Source organism: Mustela putorius, unplaced genomic scaffold, assembly GCF_011764305.1.
Source record: "Mustela putorius furo isolate JIRA1106 unplaced genomic scaffold, ASM1176430v1.1 tig00001012_pilon_pilon_pilon, whole genome shotgun sequence".
Lineage (NCBI taxonomy): Eukaryota > Metazoa > Chordata > Mammalia > Carnivora > Mustelidae > Mustela > Mustela putorius.
The window spans coordinates 3,424,511-3,442,529 of NW_025421531.1; the positions used below are offsets into that span (position 1 = coordinate 3,424,511).

General features: G+C 50.7%; 1 protein-coding gene and 1 long non-coding RNA gene across 4 annotated transcripts in view; one reads left to right on the top strand and one right to left on the bottom strand.

Moving 5' to 3' along the window:
- Nucleotides 1–18,019, bottom strand: part of PLXNA2 (plexin A2) — a 212,265-nt gene that overhangs the window by 159,968 nt on the left and 34,278 nt on the right. The gene's annotated exons all lie outside the window — the stretch shown is intronic.
- Nucleotides 13,897–16,734, top strand: LOC123393819. 3 transcript variants are annotated; one of them, XR_006608633.1, is made up of 5 exons: nucleotides 13,897–15,284; nucleotides 15,416–15,545; nucleotides 15,762–16,201; nucleotides 16,334–16,559; nucleotides 16,699–16,734. It is a non-coding gene; the product is annotated as an uncharacterized LOC123393819 (long non-coding RNA). The 3 variants fall into 3 exon arrangements; XR_006608631.1 differs by lacking the exon at nucleotides 16,699–16,734 and having other exon boundaries at nucleotides 16,334–16,684; XR_006608632.1 differs by lacking the exon at nucleotides 16,699–16,734 and having other exon boundaries at nucleotides 16,046–16,201; nucleotides 16,334–16,678.

An 18,019-nucleotide genomic window follows, 5' to 3' on the forward strand; every position in this document is an offset into this window, starting at 1 on the left:
GAAAACACGTCCCATGCCTTCAAACAGATTGTAGGTGCCTGAGGAAATGGCCCTTGTTCTAATAGTCTTTTATATATCCCATGGCCCATAACCCACAGTCTTCCAAAAAAGTGGTTTGAATGGCTCTTTTGGGTTAGGTTATAAGGAAGGACATAAGGTGTCATGGGGAGTGGTGAACTTTGAACCACAAAACGAGGGTTTATGTCAAAGGCTCCAGGACGGACTGACTGAATAATCCAGTGGGAATTTCGTTTACTGCATCTTCTAGCAGGAGGTAAGAACATCCGCCCCTAGAACTGCTATCAGAAGGGACCGAGATGACACATGGAAAAGTCCGCTGCATCCTGTGACGCAGGACCTTGAGGTTCAGGGGCTCACAGGTCAGACAGCAGAGAGATAAGGAAGTTTCACCTCTGAGGGCCCTCAGAGCATCGCTCATGCCCTCCTGCCCCAGGTGGGCTGAGCGTCGTGTGCCAGGATTGGAAGAGTGGTCTAAGGTGGAGGGGGAGCTAGGGGTCTAGTGCACGGTAGGGATTTTTTTTTTTTTCAACCAGCAGGGGACCCAACACGGGGCTTGAAATCATAACCCTGAGATCAAGACCTGAGCTGAAATCAAGAGTCAGATGCTTAACTGAATGAACCACCCGGTCACCCTACCCTCAGAGTCCTAAATGATTTCGTTTTTGAAATAATGTTTTCTGAACAGGTATTTCTTCAAAGAAGACATCCAAATGGCCAAAAGACACATGAAAACATCCTCAACATCACCCGGCATCAGGGAAATATAAATCAAAACCACAATGAGATGCCACCTCATACCCATCAGAATGGCTAAAATTAACAAGCCAGGAAACGACAGATGTTGGAGAGGATGCAAAGAAAGGGGAACCCTCCTACACTGTTGGTGGGAATGCAAGCTGTTGTAGCCACTCTGGAAAACAGCATGGAGGTTCCTCAAAAAGTTGAAAATAGAGCTAACCTATGACCCAGCAATCGCACTACTGAGTATTTACCCTAAAGATACAAACGTAGTGATCCGAAGGGGCACGTGCACCTGAATGTTTATAGCAGCAATGTCCACAATAGCCAAACTATGGAAAGAACCTAAATGTCCATCAACAGATGAATGGATGAAGAAGAAGTGATATGTACACACACACACACACACACACACACACACACACACAGAGGAATACTATGCAGCCATCAAAATAAATGAAATCTTGCCATTTGCAATGATGCGGTTGGAACTCGAGGGTATTATGCTGAGCAAAAGAAGTCAACCAGAGAAAGACAATTATCATAAAATGTCACTCATATGAGGGATTTAAGAAACAAAACAGAGGATCACAGGGGAAGAGAGGAAAAACTAAAACAAGACAAAACCAGAGAAGAAGACAAATCACAAGAGACTATTAATCATAGGAAAAGAAACTGTGGGTTGTTGGAGGGGAGGGGCTTGAAGGGAAGGGGTTCCTGGGTTGTGGACATTAAGGAGGGCACATAATGTAATGATGGAATGAGCACTGGGTATTACATAAGACTGATGAATCACAGACCGCTACCTCTGAAAGCAATAATACATTATATATTAATGAATTGGATTTAAAGTAAAAAATGAAGAAAATTAATTATAGTCCTAAAAAAAATGATACGCCTTCTGAAAGGGTCAACTGCTGCCACTGCTTAATGGTTCCGGGCCATTCTTTGGGTCCTTGCTGGGTTGATGGGTAAATACAGATGACTCTTCTTTACATGATCACTCTAGGAGAGGTGGTGGTGACTGTGGTCTCTGTCAGCTGACTCGCAGCAGAGACAGGGCCAGACGTCAGTCTGTGCTTCACTCAGGTGCCTGGGCTGTCCTATACACAGGGCCCCTGAAGAGACCCAGAGCACAAAGGGAGGTCCAGCAGCGGGGGTGCACTGACTACCCCTTCCCATCTGTCTGAGCCTCTGGAGGGAGCCAACCTGGGGCTGAGGCAGGGGGAGGGCCACACTGGCTAGCCTTTCCCCAGTCCTCCCTCTTTGCCAAGCACCATGTGAAAAGATGAACATCCCGACCTCATCTAGAGGTTGACGCACCCTTCAAAGTAGGCATCATCACTGTCACTCTGGAGATGGAGGAACTGAAGCTTGGTAAAGTTAACCAATTTCTCCCAGACCGTCTCCCCAGCAGGTGGCAAAGACAGAATTTGCAACAAGGTGGTCTGTTTTCAGAGTCCACATTCTTCCCATTACACACACGGCCCCTGTCCAAACAGCTCACCAGTCAGGAGCTACCAATAAAATACCACACCTCCTACGGTCGCACTAAATCAGCACGAGGAGAAGCTGGAGGCTGGAGGGGAAGAGATCTTTATCAAGACACTTCGGGAGTAGGAGAAATACTTCCACCCTCCTCCCAGCCAGAGGGTTGGCTGAGTGTGTGAGATGAGAAACATTTTGTGGGGAGGGGAAGGAGGGTACAATCTCAGGCTCCCATCACCACCCACACTAAAATAAACCTGAAGGCGAACGGCGGCCCTCAAGGATTTTGTTCAATTGCTTCTGTGCGCCTCTGTGAGGTTACGTGGGGGAGAGGGAAAGCAGGAGGCGGGAAAGGGAAAGTAATATCTTTTTCCATACCCAATGGCATTTATCAACTACACTCTCCTCCCCAAACTTAGGCTTCTCGCTTGCTCACCGATTTCCTGTTTTCTCCTTCCCGACCTTGCGCAGAGAGCTGGCATAGTTTTGAATGAGTCTAGACTTCGGGGCCAGGCCCCCTGGGTTTGGTCTCCAAACCTCCCACCCCGCTGAGCTGTCCGTTAAAGACAGACTCCATGAATGAATGGGGAAATAATTTAACCTCCCCGAGTCTTGGTTTTCTCATCTGGAAAGATCCACGTCACCATTCCTGTGTTATAGGGCGCCCAGAGGGCGTGAAGGAGGCGAAGCGCTTAGCACCGTGATGGGCACATCATCGATAATAAATGTTTGGAGCCCTGACCAGAGCTTCCCAGCCTCCGTCCTGCTGACATTTTGGACAGGCTCCCATTCTGTTGCGTGGGCTGTTCCGTGCCCACGTGAGATGGCTAGCAGCGTCCCCAGCCTCTACCCACTAGATACCCCGAGCACCTATAAGGACCCAAAATGTCTTCTGGGCAGTTGCCAAACATCCATGGAATCGCCCCAGTTGAGAAAATGGCGGCTGCATGTAATTAACGGTGGCATTACCACAAGGTGATACATTTGAAGGCACATAGTGGGCACAGATAGAAACGGTCATTTTTCTGAATGGGTGATCGAATGTATGAATGAGCCCACTACCTAGTAAAGGGTGTTGTTCTGCATCTTCAAACTCTTGGCAGGAGGCGTGCCATCTACTAAGTGCTATACTCTGGAAGTCTGATGGACTCACAGAGGGGTCTGGGAGGGAACCCAGCACCAACCCCCCCAACCCCTTGGTATCTCTGCTGCCAGCTGTCTTTGGGTGCGGACCTGGGTGTGCACTGGTGGAGCACTGGAGGGAGTGAGGCTGCGAGCTGAGTGAGGCTAAAGGCAGTGTCCCCTCTGGGAAGGGCCAGTCCCAACAGGATTTGCTGACAGCAGTGATGACTCGAATTTCTGGGTATGAGATGTGACTGCTGGAATCATCTGCACTTCCCAAAGGACCTCTTCGTTAGCCACGGCTGGTCATAGACATCGACAGGAACCCCCAAGTCCTACTGTGCCTGGAGGCATAGCACACACCTGCGAGCCCCTCTGACTAGAAGATGCCTTTGCACTGGAACAGAGCGATGATTCGGGTCCTAGGATTTCTTCCTTCCTCTCCTCTCTCCACTCTCCTTTCTTCCTTTCTCAACAGATACTGAACATTGGCTACAGTACTTGGCACTCTGGATACAGGGATGACAAACGCGGCCCGTCTTAAAATTGCTGAAGGGCAGGGACAAGGGAAAGGGCCATGACGACACATGGAATAATAACAGGGAACATGTCCTGAGCACTTAGTCTCTCATGGACATGGATCTGCGTGCTTCACACGTGGACCCTCAGTTACGTGTCCCTTGCAACAAGCCTTCGAGGCAAAAACCATGACCATCTCCAGCCTGCAGACGGGGAAGCAGGCACAGAGAAGGGAAGGACTCTTACTGTATCACCATACGTGAAAGGGCAGGATCAGGAGTGGAACCCAGGACACCGTGGCTCTTGGACCTGAACTCTTCTTAACCATCGTGCTCTTCTGCTGACAGCCATGTGACCGGGGTGGGGGGCACAGAGTGAGCAAAGGGGAGGCTTCCTGGAGGCAGTGAGGCCACAGCCTCTTGAAGATGAGAAGGTGCTAGCTGGGCAAGGGGAAGGGAGAGGTCCCTAGCCTGAGAGAACAGTGAGAACGTGAGAAGGAACAGAGAGACACGCCAAGGCTCCAGGAAACAGTTCCTCCCCTACCAGCATGGACGCCCCACCCTCAGTCTCATGGCTAGGTTAGGGCCCAGCCAGTGGATAGGACTCCTACCTTCTGACTTGGCCTGGTCCTGGGCACACCCCCTGGGAGCCACCTATTCAGCCTCCTCTCCCAGCCCTTACTGATTGGGCTTTGCAGCCAAGCCTGGGACCTCTGCTCTGTCTCTCACTGGTGTCGTCTTCCCCAACCTGCAAGCCTCATCTGCTCTCCCTCTGGCTCACCCTTTGCCCTGATCAAGGTTCTTGCAGCCTTGCCTTGTTCTGCTGCTACTGACACCAGGTGTGTGTGTGTGTGCATGCACATACACACAGGTGGGGGGGTTGGGGGCGAGAATGGTGTGCACACCATGTAGATGGGCAGACAAGCCCACCATTTCATCATCTGTCATTTGAACCTGTTTTTTGGATTAAAAGAGGGTGGAACTGGGGGATTGGAGTGGTCACTCTAGGGCTCAACGGCACATCGTTTAAAAGCCATCAGACAAGGAGGCTTCACGTTTTAGGATCACAGACAGCTTTGAGAATCTTATGAAAGCGATGGGCTGTCTACATAAAAATTATAGACATGCAAGTGTTTACAGTTTTTTGTTCTTTGTTTTTTTGTTTGGGTAGATCATGGTCCCTCTGAACCCTAGAACACAGGTTTTAAATGCCGTACATTCAACTTCTGCCATATTTCCTATCGGGTCTCCCTGCCTCTGTGCCTTGCAGAGGAGTGTCCTAAGATGGGGTGGGCGGCTACGGTACCATGAATGGTGAAACCAGACAGACCCGGCTTTGCTTCATTTGCTTGAAAGAGCAGAGGCCCCAGGTTTGAGCACCGCTTTCTACAGCAAGGGTATTAACACTGCTCCCACACAGCCCTAAGGGGTCTGGCTGTCAGAAATGATCTCTGCCTCAGTTTCCACACTACATGCATGCTAGTGAGCTCACTTATTTAGGTGATGATTAGGACAATGGGTGGACATCAAGGTTCCACTGTAAGTGTCACTGCTGGGTGATGCTGGGCAAATGACTTGACTCTTCTGGGCCAGTTTCCTCATCCCTACGATGAACAGGCCATGGGCTTGTTAGGATGACAACATGAGCTCGGCATGGGTAAAACATACATGAAAGCTGTTTGTGTTCCTCAAACCACTGAACAGGTTTAAGGGTGTTCTCCTTATCTTGGCATGCAGAGACGAGGGGGAGATTCATACCAAGAGGTATGGACTGGGGACCAGAGAGGATAATGGAGATCACTCTTCCTTAAAAGCGACAAATTCAGGCCCCGGATATATAATGAACTGCCCGGTCATCCATCGATGAGTCCTGGGGGGTGTGGGGGAGCTCATAGCTCAGGACAATCCTAGCAACATCCGGTGACTCTGGAGGCATCTGCTCTCTCATCTGTGGCTCCCACCGTCAGCGAAGGGCAGACTCAGGGAGCAGCCTCCCTGGTCCTTTGTGTTCAGGGTACTACGAGGTACAAATCAACTTCCAAGTTCTCAGTGATGGGAAAACAAGAAGGTTCTTCATTGGGTGTGCTTGCTGTTAATGAGCTGATCGGTCGGAGGGAGGAAGGGGAGGGTGGAAAACCCAGTGAAAATGAACAATCCCTACCCAGAGTCACCAGAGTGCTCTGTACCGCCCGTCTGACGTCTGTGTTTTATGCAGTGCTCAGGCTGCTGGTGCCTGGGGCCCGCAGGCAGGTTTATGAGATTAAAGCCCAGTGTCCAATAAATAATTTAGCAGCTTACTGCAAAAAAAACCTACACGCAGTATAATAGCTACTATCTCCAGCAGTCTGATGTGTACATACATTTTAAATGCACATCACTTTCATCTACATGTTTCCATTTGATGTGGAGTCCAAAACCAAATAAGGAGGAGAAAAAGAACGTCACCTCCACCTTCTGTCTACGTCCTGCCCCCAAGATGGGGCTGAGGAGAAAGAAGACTATCGATGCACTAAGAATTCAGGGCTTTGCTTTTCCACATCCCACTCCCTCTTATCTTTGCTCTGTTCTTTGCTTTCGGTGCTGTTCGTGCATGTAGGAAGCATCTGAAATCTCTACTAGACCAATTATTCATTCTGAATTTGGTTTTCTTCTCCCAGGGGTGCCTTTTAGGGAGCAAAGCTGGCTCCAGGTGCTGTCTCCTACGGCGTCACAAGTGACTTGCTTGTGGGTGCAGCTCGGAAGCGGAAATAAATATCACTGCCACGGCCACCGGAGTCCCGGCTGAAGTTTTAATGAGCCAGAAGCAGTGGTAACTGATTGGTAAGAGCCGGTCTCAGGCACGAGAAAGAGGGAGAGTACTGGAAGAGGAGGAGGAAGAGTGTCATAGGGAGAGAGGCTGGGAGAAGGCAGAGAAGCTCACAGGGAGATGCTCCCAGATCCAGAAGCATCAATGGGAGATGAGTCGTACATAGTAATCTACATAGCAACATGACTAGGCAGGAGAAGAATAGACGCCAAGGGGAAGCAAACTCTTCTCACTGGAAAGTTTACTGGTTCTGATCGCAGTTAAGGGACGAGTGGCCTCAGTGGAGGAAGACAGCCATGAAGGAGAGTGGCAGGGCAGCCCTTGAGCTTTCTTGGAAATCTGGAAGGCATCCATTTCCACACCAGCCCCTCGACTGTCCTGCTGTGGGTGGCACCTAACCAAGACCACTGGCCTTGCACAGATAGCACCAAGCTTACCCCCTCCCCCTTTTTGCACCTCCTTGGCCTTGGACGCATTTACTGCCAGTGGCTGTGGTTTATCTCCCGTTGTTTATGGCCTGGGACAGGCTGCCTACAAATAGCTCCCCAAAGAGTGGGGAAATGCAGGCATCTGCCATTCTGTGAAGCTCTTTCCAGAAATGAAAAGGACAGTCATAAAATGTTGTGCGGGGGGGAGTGGAGGGTGGGTAACATGCATCATAAAAAGCGTAATGGACTAATGCTAATACACAGACTGGCTCCAGCCCAGGGGTGTCTGCTGAGCTCAGACATAAATATTGGGGAGGCACCAAGGAGACAGATTTTTTATTTCTTTGATTTGATGGTAGGGGGAAGTTGGGCATATTTTTTCCTCTGTTTCTCTGACTGTGGCCATTCCTCTGGGAATACCACCAGTCTGTCTGAGACTGAAGCCCCTCAGTGTTTTATGGCTTCCAGAGCAGAGAGACTCCTGGAAAGACCGGAGGGGCAGGAGGATCTGTGGGTACACGGCATTGCATCACAGGGTGAGTCAGTCTTGGGTTTTGTTTGTATCATTCCAAGATCTTACGGGTGACAAGAGAACCAAATAGGGGGAGAGTAATTATGTTGAATGTGTGCTTGAATGAATTTATGAGTAACTATGCGCTTGCCCAACATCAGGTTAATTTCCAATATTAAAGGACTAATATTATCTGATTAATGTTTTCTACTTAGTGAGAACAAAAACAGCAGTGACCCTGACCATAACCCAACAAGAATCTCCATGTCCTCGCAGCTTCAGGTATGAAGAGTAGGACCCTTGTTGGTTAATTAATGAAAAAGTCAGATACTTGGGGATTCAACCACACACACTGTTTTCTAGAGTTTTATGTGGAAAAGTACCTCCATCTATGGTCAATGGCGGCCATTGGCCAATTGCTGTCTACCCACACACGTGCCTTTAAGTATGCCCTTGCGTAGAATGGCCAAATGTACGGTGTATGTGTGAGGCAGAAGGCAGAAATGTACACAAATCCTGTGTCAGAAGAGCCTCTTCTGGGTGAGGCTAATGTAGTCTTGCCCCCTCCTCCACGGCCTGGAAGTACTCAGTGCCTGGGAGGGGTGCGGGGTCTGTGGGTCCTGACCTTGAGGATAGATTTGATCCACCCAAAAGCCTGGACCGCTGGTAAGCAGGAGAAAGAGCAGAAGCTATGGGGCAAAAAGAAGCCCTTGTGTTTCAGGGTGAGTTGAGAGGGCCGAGGGCCTCTGGAACTCATGTTCCGGTACCCCATCTGTTCTGGAGGAATTCATTTTCCATGTGCTGTCCCTGAGCACGGGTGGCAGAGAACGTGGTGTTCTTCTGAGGCCATGGGCACCGAGAGCCACCCCTTTGTCTTCTGAACCTGGGTCTACGTGACAGGAGACAGAGAAGTGGGGAGTGGGAGCTGTTCTTAGGTGCAGAAGACCTGTGATAAGCAATTTAGATACGTCCTGAGCCTTATTATCATCTTTATGAAGCAGACATTACTATCATCACCTTCAACTCCAAGTTTCCAGGAGGTTAAGTAACTTAGCCAGGGTTATATGCTTTATAAATAGTAGGGAGAGGACGTGAGCTCAAACCACTGTCTTCTCATGACGACTTAAAAATATGAAAGGGAAAAAAAATCAATAAATGATGATTTGGAGGAAAATTAAACTCAGTTTGAAGGTCAAAAGAGCAGGGACTAATGCATCCCTTCTGTTGAGGGGCACATATTGTTATTCTAAGTGATAAGGCAGGGGGTGGGGGCGTTCCCACATGTTCTATCTTAGCAGAAGGCTTGAGAAGCCTTGGGTGTGTGATGAATTACTCAGATTGAGGGTGAATGGGGCAATGGGGCACTCTTGAACTGGGGGCCTGATCATAATCACAGGCAGGGCTCCCCAGTAAATAAATATGCTACAAATTTACCCAGAGAAGAATCTTGTCATTCTTTCCCATCACGGGTAGCAGCAGGTTCTTTTAGGTATGAGGTTAGCTGGTGCTCTGTGGTCCAGGGAGCTCTCAGGGAGAGGGGCCTTGAGATAAGTTGTGAGTAGGGGTCTTGCCTAATCATCTGTCCAATTGGGCCTCTCAATAGCCCCAGCAGGGGCTTGGCTTAGATCTTTGAACCAAGCTTAGAGCTTAAAGAAACATTCTTTTTCCCTTAGTTGACTCATGGCCACCTTAAAGTCTGAAACAGAAGATTCAGTCTCTCAGCCTAAGCTGACTCTTAGTAGATTAGATTTAGGGAAGACCTTCCTGATTATGAGCTTGACCATGAGCTCCCACCTTCCTGCTGGAGGCTTGACCATGAGCAACCACAATAGGCTCTGAAATAGCCATTTCTACCGACTTTACAGAGCTGGAGACACACCTCGTCGCTGTCCACAGCAGTGGGCAGGAGGGAACCTTTCCTCCGGCCTCACCTTGGCTTGCTGGCATTTCAGTAAAGGCCCAACACAAATATAGAATGTATAATTTTCACATCATTCTTGGCAAATCCCAGGTGCGCCCCATTAGCAGAGTTCCAAGGATGCCATTCTCTATCAAGAAAAAGACACGCGGCATCGTAGTGCTTAGCTCAGGGCCCTATTAATAGCAATCCTAATTATATGGCTGCAAATTTAATTCATAGCAATGATTAGTGTCAGAATCAAAGGCATCAGGCATCAATATTGATGGAACTGCATAAGCCCCATAAACAGAGAACAAGCATTCGGGCCCATCCCCCTAGCGGAGGTTTGCGGTTAACTATTGCATTAATGTCTCTTCCAATTTCGCCAGATCAAAATGACTCCATTTTTCAGTGTCCTCCAACCACCCCCCTGGAACCTTTGCCCTGCCAGCTCTGAATGGGTATGACTGGCACACAAAAGATCCCAGACAGCATCTTTGAAGAAGAGCCCGGGGCCTCGGAGGGATGCACGGGTGATGGGCCGAGGCCCCCACGCTTTACACAGCAGCTCTTGGCCTTGTCAGCAACACTCCTTTGTCTTCCCTTCAGAAAGCTCAAGGCAAACAATGATGCCTGGAGAAAGGGGAGTCAGCTGGGGACTGTGTGTGGCACAAAGGGCTGCCACCCCATCCATTGTGGCCTGGGCTGAGATGGGTGGGGAGGGGGAGGACGAGGCCCGAGGGGGTGACACAAGGCAGCGTGTGCCGAGGTGACAGCTGCCATGTCCCGGGTTCCCAGGGCACTTTTGCCGGAAGGAGTGCAAAGCGTTAGCCCTTCCGTGCTTCTCTCGTGCCCCTCCTTGCCTCTCTCTGAAGGGCAGGTGGTAGGTTACAGAGGGACCCATGGGATCGAAGAGAAGGCCAACTGAGTGCTCAAAGCCAGGGCGGACCAGAGCACAGGTCTGGACTCAGGTTCCAGCTCTCCACTGAGAAGCCCTGTCCCTGCCAAGTTATTTCACCTTGCTGAACCTCAGTTTATTCACACGGAAAACAGAGTATGGATCCTTAACTTACAAAGGTATTAAGACACTTCACTGAAAAACACTTAGCTCAGTACTTAGCACATAGTTAGTGCTTGACTGATAATACAATCCCCCCCCTCCCACTAAATGGCATGCCTAGACAGGACAAACATGTGAGACCTGAGATTCCCAATTCAGTGTCCCTCTGATAGGTCAGAACACCTTAGCCCCAACGCAAGCATTCTGTGGCCAAGCAGGCCTCCTTGCTGGCCAGGACCTGCTAAGATCCTCAAGCATGCAGAGAGGGCTTGGGGATGCTGGTCACCCCAAAGCAAGGCTATGTGGTCAGGCCCGCGACAGGAAGCTCAGCCAGACCCTTGTCCCGGGGAGAATGATCCCACAGGTTCTGCTTAGGGAATGCTTGTATGTCAGGGAGAGGTGGAGGTGTATCTGGTGTTTTGTGCAGAGAGAACATTCCTCCATATGCCAGAGAGAGAAGGGACCAAACACTGGACTTGAAGCACCTGAATTCGAGTCTTGTCTCTAATGCTAAGAACCTGGGTGATTTTGAACGGATGTAGGCATCAGCTGTCTTAGTAGAAAATATAACAATAAATAATCTCACTGGCCCCAAATCTTTGTCTGGACCAGTTTTCTGAGACCCTTTCTAGGTATAAAATCAGGGTGAGCTTCTAACCTTGTATGAGGGAATCCACCTTCTCCCCGGGCCCTCCGGGCCATGCTCTCACCTACCTTGAACTATAAAGGTGAGAATCCCTGATTAGTTACTAAAGCCTGTGGGTGCCATTGCTCCTTCCAGGTTAGGTGGGGACACCTGGCTGGTGGCAGTAGCGTTTGATTTAAAAACCCAGAACACGGTATAGGAGTGGTGGCTGATTGGGGCATCCACAGAGGCTCTGGCTCCTGAACATCTACCCCACCCTGGAGCCTAAAGACCTTTCTCCTGTGGCCGGAGAGGGACAGAATCCTAGGAAGGGCTCCAAAGGACAGAAACTCAGGTTGACCTTCACCACCACGCGTCGCCATGGATTTCCTGCTTCTCTGAGCCACATGATGGAAGGACACATGATAGGAAGGAAACAGAAGTTCAAGCAGCTGCAAGCTTCTGGCTTCATCCTCTTGAACCACAGAAGGGACCTAAGCATCTTCTGGGCCCATCTCCACCTGAAATACTTGTAGCTCTGGTTCCAGTTCCCACATCTTCCCTCGATCGTCCCTGTGACCCAGAGCCAGTCCTTAACCTCTCTGAATTTCTGTATCAACCTCTGCAACAGAGCAGAGAAATATCCCAGCCCTTCCTAGTCATCAGAAAATGGCATGGGAATAATGAGCTAATAGAAACCTGGGGGATCTGGGCCCCGGAAAAAGAGCCTGATAACAGCACAGAAGTGGTAGCAGCAATAAGACGCGTGAGAGTCACATTCGTAGCAACAGCAGCAACGGCCCTCATTTATTGAGCACCTACCACGCCTTGGGCTCTGTATCAGGTTCTTTATATCTGCTGTGTCTGCCATGCAGGCATCAGGGGGCCAGCGGAGGAAACTGAGCGCCCCCGCCCCGCCCCCAACCTCCATAGTTAATCCGAGGCAGAATGGACAGCCCTAGGACATGGCGGTTGGCTTGGGAGCATGCACAGGACAGAGAAGGGCTCTGTTGTAGTTCATTCTGCTAAGCGGCAAGAGCAGCTGGCCACTTCCCCCAGCCCCGCCCTGGGGAGGGGTCCGTTCATATTGTTTGTGCAACTCTCAGAAAGCTCTCACTGGTGACTAATGCAGCTGGATGCCAATGTCCAGCAGGATTAGATTAGTTCGGCTCAGCTGGTCTAGTCTTCGAAGTATTTTTTCCCATGACTCAGGGCTGGGGAGGGGAAGGGGGCAGGATTCTCTTCCTCCCTCTGACCTTGCAAACATGTCACTAAAAAAGGAGGCTGATCTGACAGCTCCACTCCCCCAGAGAACCAGACAAGAAGTGGGATTTGGGGAAAGCCTCAAAGCAGTTAGTAATAATAACGCAAAGCACTTTTGTGACAAGCACTTAATAGGAAGTACTTTCCGTACACAATTTCATTTGGTCCTTCCAACAACTATGCAAAAGTGTTTATTGCTACCCCACTCCACAGAAGAAGAAAATCGAGGCTCATGTGTTAAAGTCGCAATAGTAGTGATATTTAAAGAGCAAATACGCTCAGATCCCACACCATACTGTACAGGAATTATTTCACCATGCTCTGTTTTTTCTACCAGCCCCTACTCTCTTCCAAACATACTATATGTTGTGCTGACTTACTCTTTTCTTTTCAGTCTGTCTTTGGACAGGGAGATAAAATCTTCCCGAGGGCAGGCATTTTGACAGATACCCAGACAATGGCACACAGTAGGTACTCAGTCATTCTTGGCTCAACAACGAATCACTGGACTGAATTCTCAGCAGAAGCTTGCGAGGCGAGTACTGTCACTGCTCACGTGTTACAGACAAAGAAAGCGGCCGAGCGTCAGGACAATCCCGTAAGCCACCTACACATGCTTATGCAAATCAGTTTCTACCTGAAGGCAGAGGAACGGAACCAGTGGCCTTTGGAGGTCCCCTCCACACCCAACATACGTGTGCATGTCCTCTATCCACGGGCAAGCATGCCTCCATGGCCTGAAAAGATGTGCTCTGTATTTTCCCAAAGATGAGAGCTCTGTAAATATCAGCACCTTGGTCCCTGACAAATGCTGCCTGGCCTTATGTGGGTCACCTGGATTCTGTGAGCTTGAATCCTCACCCCTCCTCCACCCCGTCCCTGAAACCCAGTTCCCTGAGTTTCACCTGTCCTGAGATAAAGCCTCGAGCCCCAGGGGCTCCCTCCTGGACGGCAGAGAGGCCTGTCGGGCACATGGCCTGTGCCTCCTACAGGGACTGTCCAGAATGGGAGCCTCTGTGGAGCATCACAAAAGGCGCAAAAAATAAGCGAACCTTTAACATCTCCCCTTTCAGAGTGGCTCTGGGAGATCAGGGTCTCCTCGCCGGGGTGGGGGCAGCTGGGGCTCTGGATGGAAACCCATACCCTGCCTCTCTACACCTGTCATGGTCAAACAGAGGGATGTGGTGGCCAGGGGAGGGGGGTCTGGGGGGATTCTGTAAAAATATGCCTCCTTCCGGGTGCCAACAGAGTGCTGCGGTTCCCAGCTTCCAGGAGACCAGTGCTTGGGACCCAAGAGGCCTATAAAACAACAAAACAAACAACGCGTTTGGCGCAGGAGGCTGGGCAGAGAGCCAAACTCATTACCCGGGATGTAGTGGTGAGCTCGGGGCCACCACCTGACTCTTCTCTGCAGGCTCCAGGGAAGTGGGAGAGGGCGTCTGCTGCCCCGGACCCCAACCCCCCGCCCTGCTGAGATGCCCGAGGGGGTCAGGGCTTCGGGTCAGCCGTCACAAGTGCCAGGAGAGCCACGAGCTCGCCTAGACTTGGACCCACAGCCCCGGTTGTTGACTCAAACCAGGGTTCACACTGAGAAATGAGTGAATCATTTCCACTCAGAGGAATGAGTGGCTATTGTTTGGTGGCGTTGGCACAGACAGAAAAGCATGTTTCTCAGCTTTTCATCGGTTTTGGCCTCTTGTCCGCCAAGACAGCTCCACCCCAGGAGGAAGTCAAGTAACAGGTTAGGAACTTCCGTGTGTTTGGGGAGGAAATATAAAGGCCAATGTCATTATTTCCAGCAGAGGGGCCGTGTCACCTTAGGGAGGACACTTTGGATCTCTGTGGCTCTGTTTTCCACATCTGTAAAATGGGGCGGAGATGCAAGGGGCAGTCACCGTATTTACTTGAAGTATTCTCAGAAGACGGAAAGACCCATAGGAAAGTGTCTTGTAAATAATCAGTAGTACCACAAAGCTGATAATAGCCCTGGGGCTCAGGAGAATGATGACTTCGGTGCTCTCGATGGATCTTTGTCCAGCGCCCAAGCTGCCAGCCACTGCAAGAAGCTCCAGTTTTCCTGGCTTTGCTTAGTAAACCCTTTGTGAAATCAGAAAAAGAATGGGCTTGGGAAGTCAGGGCTTCCTGTGGGCTGCGGACGGCAGGGACCTTGGGTTGGTCGGTATGTCCCTTAGGGAAAGACAGAATTTTCCTCAAGAATTTCACAGGCATTTCCGAGGCCATGCTGGTTAGCTAATGGGAAAGGAGGTGGTGCCAAAAGAGGCCAGGGCTCTCCCCAGAACTTGAAAAGTGCTAAGTCTCTGCAGATTTCTGAAACTGCCCAAGAGTCCTGTCACCGGAGGGGAGGGCTGGCAGGGTGGGGCCAGGGCAGTGGCTACCTGGGCCTCTGCACCTGCTCCCCGCCGTCAGCGGGCCTGAGTCTGATCCAAAGGAGGCAGATGGCCGGCCATGCTATTCTGGGGATCTCCAGGCAACAGAGTAAACACTGTCCCCTTCTTCCACCCCGGGCACTGTGTCTAAGAGGACCGCCCACCCTCTTCCAAATGTTGTTCATAAACTCTTTTCCTGTTACCCACCAGGCTCCCCCATTTTCTTGATGCCTCCTCCCACTGCCGCCCCCTCCCCCTGACATATCTACCACAGCATAACTTCCTTCCCTTGCAACCAGCCACGTCAACAGCAGTCACTCTCGGCGTCTCGTACTCTCACGGTCAGTGCACCTAGGTGCCGGGCATAGGAAGGCGGCACCCCGTTCACTGGAGAGAAATTTAATGAGCACCTAATGCGTGAGTGATGTGGGGTCTGGCCGTGGGGAAGGGGGACATAAATATGAAAGAGAGGGTCCCTGTCCTTCAGCATCTGGGAACCTCAAGGGGACACATGAGTTAGTAGCTGCTCCCATGTTGGATGCCATCAGGGCGAGACTGCCTGCTGGGAGGGGCCTGAGGAAGGTGCTCCTCCCCATGCCTGGAGGGGCAGTCTGAAGGATGCGTTACCAGTCTGTTTCCAGTGGGGAGACAGAACAGAAAGCCACCAACTCCTGCTGGGTAAGGCCCGGGGAGGGGAGGGGAGGCCTGCAGAGACACAAAGCTGGGACAGAGACAGAAGCTTCAGCAGTCATCAAGGGAGAGAAGGAACCAGAGGGACTCCTCCCCAAACCTGGAGAGAGTCCTCCCTCCCGTGTCCTGTCAGCTTCTGTCTTCTTAGCCCCCCTCCTTCCCTCCTTCTCCCCACAACTGTGCTCCTGGGCTCCTCCCTTCAAGCTGGGACATCTTAGTCAGTGAGTCTGCAGTTCCCGATGCCACTGGTCCTCCTCCATCTGCTTCGGCACGAGCTCCCTGCCTCTCTTCTCTGGCTGCTCAGCCTGCCCTCAGCCACGACACCATGGTGCCCAGCCCCAGAATAAACCCGTTTTCCCCTCCTTTATATCCCCGCCCTACCCGCCCCCGCAAGGCCTGCCTGCCCTCACCATCTTGCCCATGCCCTGTCCTGTCTGTACCCTACACCTCTTCCTTGACCCTGACGGCTTTCTGCTGCACTCCGAGAGCAAGCTGAACCCAGTCCGTGACTTCAAAGCCCACACCGAGAGTGCCTCGGCTTCCCTGTCCCTGCCACAACCTGCCCTCCCTTGACGCCTGTCAGAGGAACCGTGGCAGCATAAGGATCACGTGGCTGGTGCAGGAGCCCCGCCACAGCACCCCTGGTTGGTGACTTGGATATTTCCATGACTGGGAGCTCCATTCCTTCTGGAGTCAATTCTTCCCATGTTGGGACAGTCTGGCCACCAGAAACTTCCTCCTTATGGTATGTGTTTTACTGTAACTCCTGCTTACAGGTTCTCTTCTGCCCTCTGCAGCCATACTACGAAAGTCTAGTTCATCTTCCACAGCTTGGAGACTAAGCATGTGAACGTTGAAACCAGACGATGAAGATTCAAATTCTCACTCTGCCATTTACTAGCTCTGTGGCCTCAGATGAATGTCTGGGACTCTATTTCTTCATCCATAAAATGGAAGTGATAACAGCACCTACCTCACAGAATTATATCAAGATTAAATGAGGTAGTAGATGTAAAGCTCTTAGAATAACACCTGATATAAAATAAATACTCTAAATTGTATTATCTGCAGAAAGCTGTTTTGTTTCCTCCTCTACTCCTCTTTCTTTGAGTTACTATCCTTTTAAAAATATTTTTCACAGGGCACCTGAGTGGCTCAGTGGGTTGAGCCTCTGCCTTCGGCTCAGGTCATGATCTCAGGGTCCTGGAATCGAGCCCTGCATCAAGCTCTCTGCTCACCGGTGAGCCTCCTTCCACCTCTCTCTCTCTCTGCCTGACTCTCTGCCTCCTTGTAAGCTCTGTCTGTCGAGTGAATAAATAAAATCTTAAAAAAAAATTCTTCACATAGCATAACTCTACCATGTCTCATGACCTGGAAATGATCCTCCTATTAGAGCAGAGAGGACTAATTAATTTGGGGAAATCCGCAACACCCAGTTGGCTCCTCTTGACCTTGTGGTCAACAAAAATCCCAAAATCCTTTTCACTTGGTCCTCTCAGGGCTGGACCCTTGCGGTGCACCACCCGGACCTTCCCCTCACCAATCCTACAACCCCCCCTTCCCTGCGTACTCTGGACCTTCCGGGTACATGCTCTGTACCTTCTCAGTGTGGCACCCAAGGTCTGGAATGCCCTTCTCTCTCTCACCCATCAGCCCATTCATTAGTTTCTCAGTCCCAAATCCTGGTACTCTTCCTCCTCAATAAAGCTTTCAAGATCAACTGCACCATAGTGGTTAGTTTCTCTGCCATTGTTCTATCCCTGTGGTGGGCCATGGCCTGTCTTTTGACTACCTGTAGTGCACTGACCCTTAGCTGATGCAGATATGACCCCCTCTTGGCTTTGAGGTCTCATCCTTATTCTGCCCGTTCCTTCCACAGGCTTGGGGTTCAGAAGGCCTCGTCTGTGATGTTCCTCCAGGGTCTAGCAGAGAACAGTGTATAAGCAAGTATGCGTCACAGCATGCAAGAGCCCCTCATGGGCATGCATGGTCTCTGCGTCCTCTACACTTCTCCACATGAACATCCTGTTCCGATGGCTGTAGTGGCTGAGGGCTGGACAGTCCGACAGACGCTTGGTCAGGCAGGGAAGAAGTGACCAGTTCTGACTCACCCTGCTTCCCTCCCCTCTCCAAACGCTTAGCTGTTTTTTTTTTTTCTTTATTTTCCTTCCTGTGTTGAAAGAGCTATGGGGCCTGGGCCATGGTAGAGTTTCCTGGGGACATTCCACAAATTCCTCATGGGCTGAAGAGGGTGGGGGCAGGCGGGTGAGTAAACGGGAGGCCAGTGGGAGCCGGGGTGCAAGTATCAGGTGCCTCGAAGGAGTGTGGGTGGAAAGGAAGGGCGGCTGCACAGGAGAAGGAGAGATAATATGAGCTCATAGAAACAGTCAAAGAAAGGCCAAGTGAAGACTGAGAAGGAGCGGCCACCTTGCAGGTTGGAACAAGCCGTGGGCAGCCACGCC